The sequence below is a fragment of the Rhinoraja longicauda genome, chromosome 2 (genome assembly GCF_053455715.1).
Source record: "Rhinoraja longicauda isolate Sanriku21f chromosome 2, sRhiLon1.1, whole genome shotgun sequence".
NCBI lineage: Eukaryota > Metazoa > Chordata > Chondrichthyes > Rajiformes > Arhynchobatidae > Rhinoraja > Rhinoraja longicauda.
In genome coordinates, this window is record NC_135954.1 from 90,468,508 (window position 1) to 90,486,278 (window position 17,771).

The window sequence follows — 17,771 nt, forward strand, 5'->3', positions numbered from 1 at the left end:
TCCAGTTTTGTGTGTCTATCTTGTTTCTGTACACTGGCCTGAGTGATGTGTTGTTTCGGAACAGGAGCATTGAAGGTAGTGTAAATGACTCACGGCGTGCCCCAGCGTTACTCGCAAGTATGTGGTACTGCTACAATACTCCAGCGAGTGCGCATTTATCCGACGGCACCGCAAACACCAGAGGCTGTAAAACATTGTCATTAACATTCACTTAGAATTATTCCGTATCCTGTCAGTTTTGAACTGGGTGCTGCATATTTAGAGCCCGTGTGATCGCCTGCAGCCTTCTTTGTAAAACGTGCATTAGTTGAAGTTGCCATTTCCAAAAGGCAACCTGTAGCTGTGGAGATTGCACTTAAAAACAGCGAGGAAGGTATGTGTTAGCGCCAAGCACGGATCGGTTCTGCTGGATGGTCACCAGGCTAATTTGACGTATTTCTTGCTTTGGTCTGTCCAGAAGGGAAGCCGCTGAATGTGAAGTGTAGTTGGCAACACCTCAGTGTAGTTGGCAACACCTCAGTCGCCTATAAATCAGAGGCCAGTACCAGAGAGAGCTCTGTGTGCATGCTTACGTGTGGGTGACTTTGTTTCCTTAGAGGCAGTTGGAAGGGTGTCGATTTCAACTTGAATATTTTCATTTCAAAAATCAACTTTATTATTCGGAATTAAAAAATCGGTACAAAACAAAAAGTGTGCAAAAATACACGTGTGTGTGTGTGTGTGTGTGTGTGTGTGTGTGTGTGTGTGGAGAAGTTCTGTCACAGTTCAAAAATACCTCAATGTCACAATGTGTCTTCAATGACATTGGATTACAGAGACACAAGGAACTGTAGATGCAGGAATCTTGAGCAAACACAAAATGCTGGAGGAACTCAGCGGGTCCGACCCACTGAATGATTAACAATCTACCTGAAGAAGGGAGATGCAAAAAGCTGGAGTAACTCAGCGGGCCAGGCATCATCTCAGGAGAGATGGGTGATGTTTTGGGTCGAGACCCTTCTTCAGCATTAAGGAAAATCCCAAAAGATTTTATAAATACATAAGGGGGAAAAGAGTAACTAGAGAGTGAGCGGGACCTCTCAGGAATCAAAGTGGACTAACCACTGAGGAGAAAGACAGTAGGACGGAGGAAATTGGAGCAGTCACTGGAAGTGTCTTGAGAGCAGTCAGTGTTACTGCCGAATAAGTACTGAAGGTACTGTCGTGTTTGAAGGTAGACAAATCTCCAGGGCCTGATCAGATATATCCAAGGACATTGTGGGAAACTAGAGAGGAAATTGCAGGAGCCCTGGTTGAAATTTACGAGTCGTCCTTCAATACAGGAGAGGTGCCGGAAGACTGCAGGGTGGCAAATTTTGTGCCTCTTTTCAAGAAGGGCTGCAGGGAAAATGCTGGGAACTATAGGCCGGTGAGCTTAACATCTGTAGTTGGAATGTTACTGGAAAGTATTCAGAGGGATAGGTTATACAGGCATTTGGATGGGCAAGGGATGATTAGAGATAGTCACCATGGTTTTGTACGTGGGAGGTCATATCTCACAAATATGATTGATTTTTTTGAAGACGTGACCAAAAAGGTTGATGAGGGCAGAGCTGTAGATGTTGTGTACATGGACTTCAGTAAGGCATTCGATAAGGTTCCAGCATGGTAGGCTGCACTGGAAGGTTAGATCACATGGGATCCAAGGAGAGATAGCTGAATGGATAGCAAATTGGCTCCATGGAAGGAAGCAGAGGGTGATGGTGGAAGGTTGCTTCTCAGACTGGAGGCCTGTGACTAGTGTGGATGGTGTGCCTCAGGGTTCGGTGCTGGGCCCATTACTGTTTGTCATCTACATCAATGATTTGGATGAGAACATACAGGGCAAGATTAGCAAGTTTGCTGATGATACAAAAGTTAGTGGTTTTGCAGATAGTGAAGATGGTTGTGAAAGATTGCAGCAGGATCTGGATCGATTGGCCAGGTGGGCAGAGGAATTGTTAATGGAATTTAATACAGAGAAGTGTGAGATGTTGCATTTTGGGATGTTGAACAAGGGCAGGACCTCCACAGTAAATGGTAGGCTTCTGGATAGTGTTGTAGAGCAGAGAGATCTTGGAGTACTGGTGCATGGTTCCTTGAAGGTCGAGTTGCAGGTAGATAAGGTGGTCAAAAAGGCTTTTGGCACTGGCCATCATCAGTCAAAGTATTGAGTATAGAAGTTGGGAGGTCATGTTGCAGTTGTTTAAGACGTTGGTGAGACCACATTTAGAATATTGTGTTCAGTTCTGGGCATCATGTTATAGGAAAGATATTGTCAAGCTTGAAAGGGTTCAGAAAAGATTTATGAGGATGTTGCCGGGACGAGAGGGTGTGAGCTATAGGGAGAAGTTGAATAGGCTGGGACTCTATTCCATGGAGCGCAGGAGGATGAGGGGAGATCTTATAGAGGTATACAAAATCATGAGATGAATAGATGCACAGTCTTTTGCGCAGAGTAGGGGAATCGAGGACCAGAGGACATAGGTTCAAGGTGAAGGCGAAAAGATTTAATAGGAATCCGAGGGGTAACTTTTTCACACAAAGGGTGGTGGGTGTATGGAGGTAGTTGAGGTTGGCACTATCACATTGTTTAAGAAACAATTGGACAGGTACATGGATAGGACAGGTTTGGAGGGATATGGACCAAGCGCAGGCAAGTGGGACTAGTGTAGCTGGGACATTGTTGGCCGGTGTGGGTGAGTTGGGCCGAAGGGCCTGTTTTCACACTGTATCACTGTGACTCTATGACTCTATAAATTGTTGGCCAAAGGACCAGTTTCTGTGCTATACTGGTCTTTGTTCTTAACAGATACCGTGGGAAACACTCAGTTGCTCTGAGAACATCTGTGGAATGAAAAACGGAGTTAACATCTCTGTTAAAAAAGGACACAAAGTGCTGAAATAACACAGCATCTCGGGAGGACATGAATAGAGTCTAATTTTGTGTCGGTACCCTTCTTCAGACTGTGGTAAGTGGGAGAAAACTGGACGAGAGGTGGGGGCAGGATAAAACCAAACTGACATACCCCAGCACTTCATATCTTTTTGTTTAAACCAGAATCTGCAGTTCTTGTGTCTGCATATTAACATTTATGTTTCTCTTTTCACAGATGCTGATGAGTATTTCCAGTAGTTTTTGCTTTTTATTTCAGATTTCCAGCATCTGCGATTTTCATTGATTTGCAACGTTCATTTGCACTTTGGTGAGAGAACTTTAATAACAAGGCCATTGTTTTCAACGTCGAAAGAGAAACGGTAAATAAAATCAGGTCAGATTTTGTCATTTGTATTTCTTGTTCGCATGCAAAATGAAAGAAAGACTGGCATTTAAATGATGCCACTCTCAGACTAAAGCAATTTCATTGTGCTTTACAGCCACACTGGAAAACAAACTGTGCTACAGGAGTGTGTTGATACATTATTTGTATTCAAGAACCACATGCATTAGCTCTGCTGTTGGAATGTGATAAATCTTTGTTTCACAGTTTAAAAATGGCCTATTGCTGCTTCTTTCTGTACACGTTGTTGATCTTAAAATGCCCCCCCTCCCCCCCTCCCGCTTCTCATATTGTGAAATTAATATGTGGGTGGGTTGATTTTGGGGAAGAGGTTGAATGATAAGGCCTTGTAATGAATTTCCTGGGCCCTGGTACCATGAAGATCAAACACCATCCCGGAGGTTCACTCGTACCAACAGTAATGCCTGCCCGTCCCCAACTACAGAGTCCCCTACCACCACTGCTCATCTACAATTTGACTTTCCTTCCTCTACTGCAGATCCAATCACAGAGCCATTGATTTGGCTGATTTGACTGTTGCTACTTTTCCCTCAGAGGCCATCATCCTCTCCCCACCCCCCCCTCCCCTACCCCAATAATACCCAAAGTTTTGGAGCGGGGAATAACCGCAGTGGACTCCTGCACTGCCAGTCCCTCCTGGTGGTCACCTATCTTCCTTCAATGAACCTGAGGTGTGACCACCTCCACTGAAGCTCCCACCTATAACAATCTCTGCCTCCTGCATGCTGCTTAGTGAATCCAACTGCCACTTCAACCATGCTATGTGAGAGTAACTGCATCTGGGCAGTTGCTGCAGACCTAGTCCCCAGGGTCTTTTGAGTTCTCCCTGACCCTCTATATTTCACAGGAAGAGTGTACCATTCTGCTGACTGCCATTACTAACCCTCTAGCAAGGGATAAGGAAACATTTGCCTTGCGTTACCTTCTCTGCCACTCAGAATCAGAGCTTTTGCACTTTGACCTCCGTCACTGCATTTCAATCTCAGAGGCAGCTGGTCTCAAAATGACCACCCCAATGTGGCCTCTCCCCACTAGACCTATCTGTTTTAATTCACCTCTTGTGGACCTTACCTTGCTCGTTCTTGCTTTTTCTCATCATCTCTTCGACCCCTTTAAACCAAGTGGCAGATGGTACGTAGGAAAATCCCTCAGGAACGTTTATTGGCAATTTTGTGTCACTGGTTATGAGAGACATTAACATCAGACTGCAACTTTAATTTGGTGAGCGTTCATCTCGCATGGTTCTAGAGCTCACTAGGGAAACCAAGGTGAAAGTGTGGCAATACCGAACAGGAGGGGAAAGGATACAGCTACAAAATTAGGCAAGAAAACAATCCAGGCATGTTTTCTCTGAAGTTCAGGAGGTTGAGGGGAGACCTGACAGAAGTATATAAAGTTATGACAGGCATAAATATGGTAGAGCCCGAACCTTTTTTCCAAGATGGGAATGTCAAAGAACAGAGGGCGTAGCTTTAGGGTGAGAGGGGTAAACCTTAAAGGAAATGTGTGGGGCACGTTTTATACATATAGAGCGGTGGGTGCCTGGAATGTGCTGCCAGGGGTGGTGATGGAGGCAGATAGATTGACACGTGGATATGGAGGGAATAGAGTGATATGGATCATGGGCAGGCAGAATAAATTAATTCATCCTGGCACTACGTTTAGCCCAGACCCAGGCCTGTTCTTGTGCTGTGATGTTCTATATTCTGTGTTAAATGCAGTTGCTTTCCCTGAAAAGCTTTTTATCAAAGGGGTTATGCCAGGAGTTTGTGTAGAAAACTCTGCAGGAAGTTTGTTGGAATTAATGTTTGCGAACTTTGTCGGCTACCTCTGAATCATTGGAGCTGTGCATTTCCTCCTTCCACATTGCAGCGTTGCATCGTGCGTTGGGATGCATCGTGCGTTGGGATGCATCGTGCGTTGGGATGCATCGTGCGTTGGGATGCATCGTGCGTTGGGATGCATCGTGCGTTGGGATGCATCGTGCGTTGTTATTCCTTGGGATCCAGGAGTTCACTGTGGCTATTCCTCTCTCTTGCGGAAGGAGGAAGGAGGAGGAAGGCTTGATGACAAAGAACAGTAACTCCTGCTCCCTAACAGCGTGGGCGGCACGGTGGCGCAGCGGTAGAGTTGCTGCCTTACAGCGAATGCAGCGCCGGAGACTCAGGTTCGATCCTGACTACGGGCGCCGTCTGTACGGAGTTTGTACGTTCTCCCCGTGACCTGCGTGGGTTTTCTCCGAGATCTTCGGATTCCTCCCACACTCCAAAGACGTACAGGTATGTAGGTTAATTGACTGGGTAAATGTTTTTAAAAAATTCCCTAGTGTGTGTAGGATAGTATTAATGTGCAGGGATCACTGGGCGGCGCGGCCTCGGTGGGCCGAAGGGCCTGTTTCCGCGCTGTATCTCTAAATCTAAAAAAGATCTAAAAACCTGTGCAAGAGAGAGGTGATTTTCTGGTCGCCACCACCCCCAATCTTTTCACATCTCCAGACAGGTCCCTTGACTGCCTGCTTGGAAACACCCTTGCAGGACACAACCAAACAGGCTCAGGATAAGGCAATCAAACTCACTCGACACCAAGAATTCCCAAGGGGCAAAGCATTGATTTGTCACGTGCCTTAACTGATCTGCTGAAAGAGAAAGAGGAGAAGGAGATGATGCTCATGCAAGAATCATCATGGATGAGGTGAACCGAAAGGCCTGCTTCCGTGCAGTTTGACTCCAATGGGAGGTTTTGCTTCTGGTTGCTCGAGGTGCTGTGATGTTCATTTAGCTTTTACCCACCAATGTATCAGACATCGGGATAACAAATCCTCCCCTTCCTAACTTGAGCTGATGCAATGCAGTTCCTTGGATGGTCAGAATGCCTTGGCCAACTCCACTGCTTGATGTCTGTCCTCATCCAACCATTCCATTTGCCAGCCAATAACTAAAACTGCTCCGAGCCAGAAGTGTGGTTAATAAGTAAAGATAGTCACAAAGTGCTGGAGTACCTCAGTGGGCCAGGCAGCATCTCTGGAGAAAAAGGATAGGTGATGTTTTGGGGAATGGATTATGAGGGAGAGATAGGTCAGCCACGATTGAATGGTGGAACAGACTTGATGGGCCGATTGGCCTAATTCTGCTTCTATCACTTATGACCCTTCTTCAGACTGAAAGAAGCGTTGGGGGAGGCTGAAAAGCTGGAGGTGAGAAAGGACCAGGACTAATGTGGGCCAGCCACAAATACAACGTGGAGAGCTGAGGAACTGGTTAAACAACGAGGCGAGAGGAAAGGGGGAGGGGGGAGTGGGGAAGGGAAGGGATTGTAGGTGGAGGTTGTATAAAATTAGAGAATTCAACGTTCATACTGCTGGGTTGTAAGCTACCCAAGCTAAATATGAGGAGATGTTCCTCCAATTTGCGTGTGGCCTCACTCTGGCAATGGTGGAGGCCCAGGACAGAAAGGTTAGTATGGGATTGGGAAGAGGAGTTGAAATGGTTGGTAAACGCGAGATCCCGTAGGCCTTGGCTAACCGAGCGCAAGTGTTCAGCAAAACGGTCGCTGAGTCTACATTTGGTCTCGCCGATGTACAGATGTCCACATCATGAACAGCGGATGCAGTAGCTGAGATTAGAGGAGGTACAGGTGAACCTCTGTGCCACCTGTTGAGGACTGTCAATGTCCCTGGATGGAGTCGAGGGAAGAGGTATAAGGTTGTGCATCCCTTATGGTTGCAGGGCAAGGTACTGGGGAGGGGGTGGTTTGGGTGGGATGGGCTGAGTTAACCAAGGAGTTGCAGAGAAGTGGTCCCTGCGGATGGAAGAAAGGGGGGAGATGGAAAGATGTAATTAGTAGTGGGATGCAGTAGGATGTGACGGAAATGTCAGAGGATAATTGCCGATAACTAGTTCCGTGTGAAGTCAAAGAACTGAATCTCAAGCCTCCCAAAGTTGTGAGAAACGCCATGTGCCTACCTTTGAGCAACTGCAAATCTTTCCATCTCCCCAGCGCTTTTTTTGCAGGTCAATAGGCATAAACAATTCACACAACGCTAATGCCTACTGCAATCTGCTTTTTTATCTTGTTAGCGCTGCTGGTTTGCCATACTGACGCATGCCATCACAAAAAAAGCTCTTCTCATCCCCTTCCCCACACTCCCACATGATAGAGTTAACGTGCCAAGTGATGTGCTGAAGTCAACATGACTGGGGTTGAGATGGGCTGGAAAATTATGCAAAGAACATTGAGCGACCACCGTGTCTGCACCAACCATGACCCCCGAGCAAATCAGGACACAAATGCTGGAAACGCCCAACATCTGAAAGGAGAGAAACAGCTAAAACAGAAAATGGCCCATATCATATGTTCCCTGCCTGTTCATGTCTGTCCAAATGCCTCGTAAACATTGCTACCACATCAGCTTCAACCAACTCTCCTGGCAGTGCATTCCCGGCACCTCGATGTGAAATACTTGCCTCTCCCATCTCCTTTAAACATTCTCCACCATATTTCTCCACCATACTCTTCTTGAGTAATGACTTAGATGAAGGGATTAAAAGTAACATTCGCAAATTTGCGGATGACACAAAGCTGGATGGCAGTGTGAACTGTGAGGAGGATGCTATGAGGATGCAGGGTGACTTGGACAGGTTGTGTGAGTGGGCAAATGCATGGCAGATGAAGTTTAATGTGGATAAATGTGAGGTTATCCAGTTTGGTGGTAGGAACAGGAAGGCAGATTATTATCTGATTGGAGTCAAGTTAAGAAATGGGGGTACAAAGAGATCTGGGTGTCCTTGTTCATCAGTCACTTAAAGTTAGCATGCAGGTACAGCAGGCAGTGAAGAAAGCTAATGGCATGTTGGCCTTTATGACAAGAGGAGTTGAGTATAGGAGCAAAGAGGTCCTTCTGCAGTTGTACAGGGCCCTAGTGAGACCACACATGGAGTACTGTGTGCAGTTTTGGTCTCCAAATTTGAGGAAGGACATTCTTGCTATTGAGGGCGTGCAGCTAGGTTAATTCCCTGAATGGCGGGACTGTCGTATGTTGAAAGACTGGAGCGACTAGGCTTGTATATGCTGGAATTTAGAAGGATGAGAGGGGATCTTATTGAAACACATAAGATTATTAAGCAATTGGACACGTTAGAGGCAGGAAACATGTTCCCAATGTTGGGGTAGTCCAAAACCAAGGGCCACAGTTTAAGAATAAGGGGTAGGCCATTTAGAACGGAGATGAGGAAAAACTTTTTCAGTCAGAGAGTTGTAAATCTGTGGAATTCTCTGCCTCAGAAGGCAGTGGAGGCCAATTCTCCGGATGCTTTCAAGAGAGAGCTAGATAGAGCTCTTAAAGATAGTGGAGTCAGGGGGTATGGGGAGAAGGCAGGAATGGGGTACTGATTATGAATGATCAACCATGATCACATTGAATGGCGGTGCTGGCTCAAGGGGCTAAATGGCCTACTCCTGCACCTATTGTCTATTGTCTATTGTCATCAATAATAAATGTAAAACGGTTGCTGTTAAACTAGCTGCAAGATCGCACTCTAGTGCGTCAGGCAAAGTACATTTTCAATTTATTTATTTATTCCCCAATTCTGAAGTCTTCCTGCCTGAGTGGATGGGCAGGGGAAGCGCCAAAGCAGTTGCAATGACACTCACTATGTAAATAATAGAATATTCAAGCAAAATTAAAAGGCTCTTGGATAGGTACATGGAAAGGTGTAAAGGGATATGGGGCCAAAGGGATATGCAGGCAAATGGGACTAGCTCAGATGGGGCATCTTGGTTGGCATGGACAAGTTATGCTGAAGGACCTGTTTCTGTTTGACTTGATGACTCCATAAATTCACAGATACAATCTCACTCCAAATAGAGCAAAGCCTTACTGCTCTCTTCTAATGACAAAAAAAAATCCACCCTTCCCCAGTTCATAAACCAAAGTGCAATCTGATGGATTTACCATGTAGGAAGGAACTGCAGATGCTGGTTCACACCAAAGATAGACACAAAATGCTGGAGTAACTCAGCGGGACAGGCAGCATCTCTGGGTAGAAAGAATGGGTGACGTTTCGGGTCGAGACCCTTCTTCAGCTTCTCGCCCTGATAGATTTACTGACTGGGTGAGGGTTGTTTTGATGAAGGTGCTTGAGAAAATGGGACACTCTGAAGTCACAGAGTTTCAAGTGCCTCATTCATTTTTAATGAGACAGTATGTAGCTCCTAAAAGAAGAGCATGAGCGGATTAGCAGCATATGTGGGAAGAAGGTTTTTATACAGCAGTGACATGAGCTCAAGTCTTCACAGCATCACAGATCTGCTATCGGCTGTGAAACAATGAGTCACCGACTAACACACAATGCGGCCCTTGGAGTTCAGATGTCACACATGCTCCGAGTGACATCAGCATGTAGATCCGTTGTAATTTCAGACTTTGTTACGTTGTTCCTGCCCTGCAGAGCTCCCCACCTGAAATCTAACAAAGGCATTGCTGGATGTTTGCACTCTGTTGATTTTCAAACAATGGAATTACTATGGTGACTGCGAAACACACAGAGCAGTTTTGTTCCTGTTGCAATACTTACAAGCGAATGTCCAATGTCTGTTTGTAGTGTTTGTAAAATGAATGCTATTCACCTCTCCAATAGGACACATGAGGCTTTCTGAAATTTAATGCGCTGTTAGACTACGAGACCATGCATTTGCATTTAGCACAACACAAGGTTCTGTTGAGAGAAAACTGCTAAGTTTTACAAAACAGACCATTAAGACTTCCCACGTGGAATATTTTACTCGTGTTGATTTAATTGCACTCAGTGAAATTGTACTTTGTTACTTTGTCATGGTGATGTTTTGTGGCATCTGACTCCAGAAATAAAAATAATAGTTGCATTTAAATAGAGACATCATTTGATAAGTATTCATTCCAGTCATTGAGTGCAGTTCACATCCAAAGTTGTTAACAATTGCAATGATCGTGCAGGGCGGAGTTGACCCCAAATATATTTTTTAACTTATTGTGTCCTACCAATTTCAAATGCTCTTTATTTTAGCACCGAAGATGGACACTAAAAACTGGAGTAACTCAGTGGGTCAGTCAGTATCTCTGGAGAAAAGTAATAAGTGAGGGTTCGGATCAAGACCCTTCTTCAAACAGAGAGTCAGGGGAAAAGGAAATGAGAGATATATTCGGATATAGAGAGATATAGAACAATTGAATGAAAGATATGCAAAAAGTAACAATGAGCAAGGAAAGGTGGAGCCCACAATGGTCCATCCAATGTTGATTGTGGGCAAGGTGATAACAAATTGAACAAACAGTGAAATTCAACAGGACAAAAGTGAAACTAATATGCCGATTAGGGTGGGGGAGGGACGGAGAGAGAGGGGATGCGAGGGGAACCAGAATGATTCCTGGGATAGCAGGACTTTCATATGAAGAAAGACTGGATAGACTCGGCTTGTACTCGCTGGAATTTAGAAGATTGAGGGGGGATCTTATAGAAACTTACAAAATTCTTAAGGGGTTGGACAGGCTAGATGCAGGAAGATTGTTCCCGATGTTGGGGAAGTCCAGAACAAGGGGTCACAGTTTAAGGATAAGGGGGAAGTCTTTTAGGACCGAGATGAGAAAGTGTTTTTTCACACAGAGTGGTGAATGCGGAATTCTCTGCCACAGAAGGTAGTTGAGGCCAGTTCATTGGCTATATTTAAGAGGGAGTTAGATGTGGCCGTTGTGGCTAAAGGGATCAGGGGGTATGGAGAGAAGGCAGGTACGGGATACTGAGTTTGATGATCAGCCATGATCATATTGAACGGCGGTGCAGGCTTGAAGGGCCGAATGGCCTACTCCTGCACCTATTTTCTATGTTACTATTCATACCGCTGGGTTGCAAACTGCCCAAGCAAAATATGAGGTCCTGTTCCTCCAATTTGCATTTAACCTCACTCTGACAGTGGAGGAGGCCCAGGACTAAAAGGTCAGTATGGGAATGGGAAGGGGAGTTAAAGTGCTTGGCAACCAGGAGATCACGTAGGCCAAGGCAGACTGAGCGGAGGTATTCAGCGAACCCACTTGCTGAGTAAATACTGACTTCAGTTGTGGTATAAAATTAAGAATATGAAGCCTTAAGCAAATAAAAACATCTTGCAAATTACAATGGTCGTAGAGTCATAGAGTCATACAGCACAGAAAGAGGCCCTTCGGCCCATCGTGTCCGTGCCGCCTGTTACCAAACACAGTCTAATTTTAATCCCATTTTCCCGCATTTGGACCGTAGCCCTGAATGTTGTAGCATTTCAAGTGCCCATCCAAATGCCTCTTAAACGTTGTGAGTGTTCCCGCCTCCACCACCACCCCAGGCAGTGAGTTCCAGACTCCAACCACCCTCTGGGTGAAAAAGTTATTTCTCACATCCCCCCGAAACCTCCCTTCCCTTACCCTGCATCTATGTCCCCTCGTTGTTGAACCTTCCACCAGTGGAAGAAGTTCCCCGCCATCTACCTTATCTATGCCCCTCATGATCTTGTACACCTCGATCATGTCCCCTCTCAGCCTTCTCTGCTCCAGGGAAAACAACCCCAGTCTGCTCAGTCTCTCCTCATAGCCGAGGCCCTTCATCCCTGGCAGCATCCTGGTGAATCTCCTCTGCACCCTCTCCAAAGCTATCACATCCTTTCTATAATGTGGTGACCAGAACTGTACACAATACTCCAGCTGTGGCCTCACCAGTGTTCTGTACAATTCCATCATTACCCCCCTACTTTTATATTCGATGCCCCGGCTAATGAAGGCCAGTAACCCATATGCCTTTTTGACCACCCTGTCCACCTGTCCTGCTGCCTTCAAGGACTTGTGTACCTGTACTCCAAGGTCTCTCTGTACCCCTGTCTTCCCTAGGGTCCTTCCATTCATGGTGTACTCCCTCTCCAAGTTATTCCTGCCAAACTGCATCACCTCGCACTTTTCAGGATTAAATTCCATCTGCCACTGCTCCGCCCATCTGACCATCTCATCTATATCTTCCTGCAGCTTGCAGATCCCTTCCTCACTATTCACCACCCCCCCTAACTTTGTGTCATCTGCAAACTTGCTGATCATGCCCTGTACGTTGACATCCAGATCATTAATGTAGATTACAAACAGTAAGGGAAATGTATGTTAGGCATTGAAGAATGACAACAATTTTTAAGGTAATCAACTCAGATTTGTGTTGCTGATGGAAAATGAATGTAAATACTGGCCAATTTTATTTAATAGGTTGCATAAAATCTTAAACTAAAAGGGTGCACAGATGTGACGTTTCCCAATAAACTCACATAAAGACAATCATATGAAATTAAAACAGAATATTATTATTATATTTTGTGTTGGCCCTCCTTTTGCAACTCTTGTCAGAGGATGGAGGAAATAACTTGAAACCTGGTGTGTGGAGATGAGCTCCCAGTAAGTGTGAACCAGTCAGTTTAGCTGACATTCCCTCTGCCTTTTCCTCCTCTCCTATTGCTTGGAGGCAAACTCCCATCACAGCATCGCAGAATCCAGGGAGCATTTTATACCAGACCAATTAAGAGCACAGTGAATCTATTTATCCCATTAGTTTATTTAATTTAGTTTCGTTTCGTTTAGAGATAGAGCGCAGAAACAGGCCCTTCGGCCCACCAAGTCTGCACCGCCCAGCGATCCCCGCACACTAACACTACCCTACACATGCCAGGGACAATTTAGATTTTATACCAAGCCAATTAACCTGCAAACCTGTACGTCTTTGGAGTGTGGGAGGAAACCGAAGATATCGGAGAAAACCTGCGCGGGTCACGGGGGAGCGTACAAACCCCGTACAGACAAGCACCCATTGTCAGGATCGAACCCGGGTCTCCGGCGCTGTAAGGCAGTAGCTCTCCCATTGCACCTCCATGCTACCTAGTTCATAAACACAGTTCATAAATAATGTGTTACATTTTTGTATTTATATTTGCTTTTGAAAGCAAGCATATTGCTTTGGAGAGCAGTGGCTGAACTGCATGCATTCACTTACCCACTATTCTAAATATGACACGGTATTCTAAAACTCATAGGAGCGTGGCTAACACCAACAGGATGTTGGGAATTGAAGGCAGACGCCTGTGGCACAATGAAATAGATAGGCTCTAAAAATACTTTTCCAATGTATTGACACAACAGTTCTAAAACAATAATTTTGTAGTAAATAATGACATGGTAGCTTTTATTGCCCATCCCTGATTGCTAGGAGCATCAATTACACATCACATATATGAAACTAAAGTCACATGCAGGCGAAGGCAGGTAAGGCATTTTACTAAGGCAATTAGCCATGCAATTATGACAATCTTTCTGACAATCTCACAGGCAGGCTGACAATCTGACGATCATGTTCATTTCCTGCTGGGATCAATTCATGAATTACTTGATTTGATGAATGCAGTTTCATAACAAGACATGATGCGATTTAAATTCACAATCTGTGGGTTTTTTTTCATCCAGTACCGTAACCAGAGAACTACCTCACAGAGAATCGGAAGAACAGAAGGATGATTTTGGATGGGATACAAATGGAGAAGAAAGGTGAGACTTTCATCAGGAAATGATATCTAAAGATAAGATAATAATGTATAATGCATAATGTACAGTAAGATAATATATATGATCATTCATGTGATTTGGGAACCTAGGATGGGACAAAGAACATACAGTAGTTGACGTCTTTACGATTGTTTCAGATGAGATGAAGGAGCAAATGCAATCTCGGATGGTAGGCATGGAGAATGGAGTATTGCAGACTTGGGAGTAGGATGGAAAGGATAGCAGTGAGGATGCACCTGGAAAAGCAGAATTTGGCTCCTGGATATAAGGGTGGAAGCAACAGTGAGACAGAGGATATTGTTTGTCTCAGTTCAGTGCCATTTTCTACACAGCACTTAAACTAAAGCCTCATGATTTATCCTCTGCTCAGAAACTGTCATGCATGTCCTCCATGGGGATCTCAAAATTTGAATACCCAATGTATCTTGTTGCCATGACAACTGCCCCTTCCCAACTCACACAATATCTTTCATTTGAATGCACTGCAGATTTTCTAATGTAGATAAATTACTTAATCTTTAGCCTCAATTAATTAACGTCCCTCAACACAGATGATAGATACAAAAAGCTGGAGTAACTCAGCGAGTCAGGCAGCATCTCTGGAGAAAAGGAATAGGTGACGTTTCGGGTCGAGACCCTTCTTCAGATAAGAGAGTCAGAGGAGAGGGAAACAAGAGAGATGAAAAGGTCCATGGCATAAATGAATGAAAGATATGCAAAGGGACAAATCAAAGCCAGCACCAAAGATCAAGGAAAGGTGGAGCCCACAATGAGTTAATACAGAGTTGACCATGAACAAAGCAAAAAAGGTACTTACATCAGAAAGTTCAGATCTGGGAGGTTATTGCCAATCCGAGGTGAGTCTCTCATCTGAAGAGCTGCCACTAGCTCTTCGTCCCCAAGTCAAATGTCTTACCATTTTCTCCACAGTTCCTCTTCTCCATCTCAGCAACCTCCATCAAGGGGGTATGGGGAGAAAGCAAGAACAGAGTACTGATTTTGGATGATCAGCCATGATTATATTGAATGGCGGTGTTGGCTCGAAGGGCCGAATGGCCTACTCCTGCACCTATTTTCTATGTTTCCAACCATCCTGGACTCTTTTGCAACCCCGTTGTGTTTCTTTTCATTCAATCACAGATGGTTCATTCAATCACAGATGAGTAATTGAACTACTCTCCATTTTCCCCATTGCATTATTACTCTTCTCCTTTTCTTTATAAATCACTTCAAGCATACTTTTTTCATCCATCATTGGAGGTTACTTGTTCCAGCATTTTGGACAAACTAAATAATGAATCCCAGTCCTATGCCCCATCATCCGAGACTGCAACAAATTTCCCTTCCAAATATCCAGAACTTTTTTGAAAGTTACATAGAGTCATAGTCATAGGGTGATACAGCGTGGAAACCACCACCTTGGGCCCAACTTGCCCACACCACCCAACATGTCCCAGCTACGCTCATCCCACCTGTCTGCATTTGATCCGTATCCCTCCAAACCTATCCTATCCATGTACCTATCGAAATGTTTCTCAAAACATTGGGATAGCCCCAGCCTCAACTACCTCCTCTGGCAGCTTGTTCCATTCACCCACCACCATTTGTGTGAAAAAGTTACCCATCAGATTCCTATTAAATCCTTTCCTGTTCACTTTAAACCAATGTCAATAGACAATAGACAATAGGTGCAGGAGTAGGCCATTCAGCCCTTCGAGCCAGCACCACCATTCAATGCGATCATGGCTGATCACTCTCAATCAGTACCCCGTTCCTGCCTTCTCCCCATACCCCCTCACTCCGCTATCCTTAAGAGCTCTATCCAGCTCTCTCTTGAAAGCATCCAACAAACTGGCCTCCACTGCCTTCTGAGGCAGAGAATTCCACACCTTCACCACTCTCTGACTGAAAAAGTTCTTCCTCATCTCCGTTCTAAATGGCCTATCCCTTATTCTTAAACTGTGGCCCCTTGTTCTGGACTCCCCCAACATCGGGAACATGTTTCCTGCCTCTAATGTGTCCAATCCCCTAATTATCTTATATGTTTCAATAAGATCCCCCCTCATCCTTCTAAATTCCAGTGTTTTCAAGCCTAATTGCTCCAGCCTTTCAACATACGACAGTCCCGCCATTCCGGGAATTAACCTAGTGAACCTACGCTGCACGCCCTCAATAGCAAGAATATCCTTCCTCAAATTTGGAGACCAAAACTGCACACAGTACTCCAGGTGCGGTCTCACCAGGGCCCGGTACAACTGTAGAAGGACCTCTTTGCTCCTATACTCAACTCCTCTTGTTATGAAGGCCAACATTCCATTGGCTTTCTTCACTGCCTGCTGTACCTGCATGCTTCCTTTCAGTGACTGATGCACTAGGACACCCAGATCTCGTTGAACATCCCCTCTTCCTAACTTGACACCATTCAGATAATAATCTGCCTTTCTATTCTTACTTCCAACATGAATATCCTCACACTTATCTACATTAAACTGCATCTGCCATGTATCCGCCCACTCACACAACCTGTCCTAGTCACCCTGCAGCCTTATTGCATCTTCCTCACAATTCACACTACCCCCCAGCTTAGTACCATCTGCAAATTTGCTAATGGTACTTTTAATCCCTTCATCTAAGTCATTAATGTATATCGTAAATAGCTGGGGTCCCAGCACCGAACCTTGTGGTACCCCACTGGTCACTGCCTGCCATTCCGAAAGGGACCCATTTATCCCCACTCTTTGCTTTCTGTCTGTCAACCAATTTTCTATCCATGTCAGTACCCTACCCCCAATACCATGTGCTCTAATTTTGCCCACTAATCTCCTATGTGGGACCTTGTCGAAGGCTTTCTGGTCCTCGATTCACGTACTCTGGGCAAGTGACTGTGCATCTACCCACTCTATTCCTCTCATGATTTTATACACCTTAATAAGATCACCCCCTCATCCTCTGGTGCTCATATGAAGTCCCAGCCTACTCAACCTCTCCCTATAGCTCAGACCATCCAGTCCTGGCAATATCGTCGTAAATCTTCTCTGTACCCTTTCTAGCTTGATGACATATTTCCTATAATATGGTGCCCAGAACTGAACACAATACACTGTGTGGACTCATCAACGTCTTATACAACTGCAACATGACCTCCCAACTTCTATACTCAATAATCTGACTGATGAAGGTCAATGTTACAAAAGCCTTTTTGACCACCTTCTCTACCTGCACTCCACCTTCAAGGAACCATGCACCTGCACTCCTTGATCACTCTGCTCTACAACACTCCAGAGACCCACCATTCACTGTGCAGGTCCGGCCCATGTTAGACTTCCCAAAATGCAACACCTCGCATTTCTCTGTATTTAAATCCCAGTTTACTCTCTTTTCAAAACACAGGTTAAAATAACTTGATGGTTGAAAAATTAATCTCACTCTGCCCCTTATCTTGGCTCTAGATACCATTCCTCAGCCATAGGAAATGGCCTCACTTTATTTGTTGAAACAAAGAACTGCTGGTGCTGGAAAGCTTTTTCCAGCTTTCTCTCCCCTTCAAAAGGGTCTCGACTTGAACATGATCCATGTTCTCCAGAGATGCTGCTTGACCTGCTGAGTTACTCCAGCACTTAGTGCCTCGCTTTACTTGTCCGGTGCCTTGGTCGAACTGATAATTAATCCTATTGTTGTTTACTGCATCTGTTGTGCTGTGGCATTAATGTGCTTGTAAAGCAGTGGCAAGTAAAAATGTAATTGTTCTGGTCTCCGTGCATACAACAAATAAACACTCTTGACTTGACCGTTGACTCTTGGTTCATGTTTGTGAACGTTTCTGACATTGAAATATGCAGAAACATTCAAAAATCAATCAT

The 17,771-nt window shown here is 44.9% G+C and overlaps 1 long non-coding RNA gene across 1 annotated transcript in view; it reads left to right on the forward strand.

The window, feature by feature from the left end:
• The first annotated feature begins 3,200 nt into the window (after nt 1–3,200).
• Nucleotides 3,201–17,771, forward strand: part of LOC144610457 (uncharacterized) — a 42,811-nt gene continuing 28,240 nt past the window's right edge. Inside the window, exons 1-2 of the long non-coding RNA XR_013549422.1 lie at nt 3,201–3,276; nt 13,813–13,893. This is a non-coding gene — a long non-coding RNA (uncharacterized LOC144610457). The remainder of the gene's footprint in view (nt 3,277–13,812; nt 13,894–17,771) is intronic.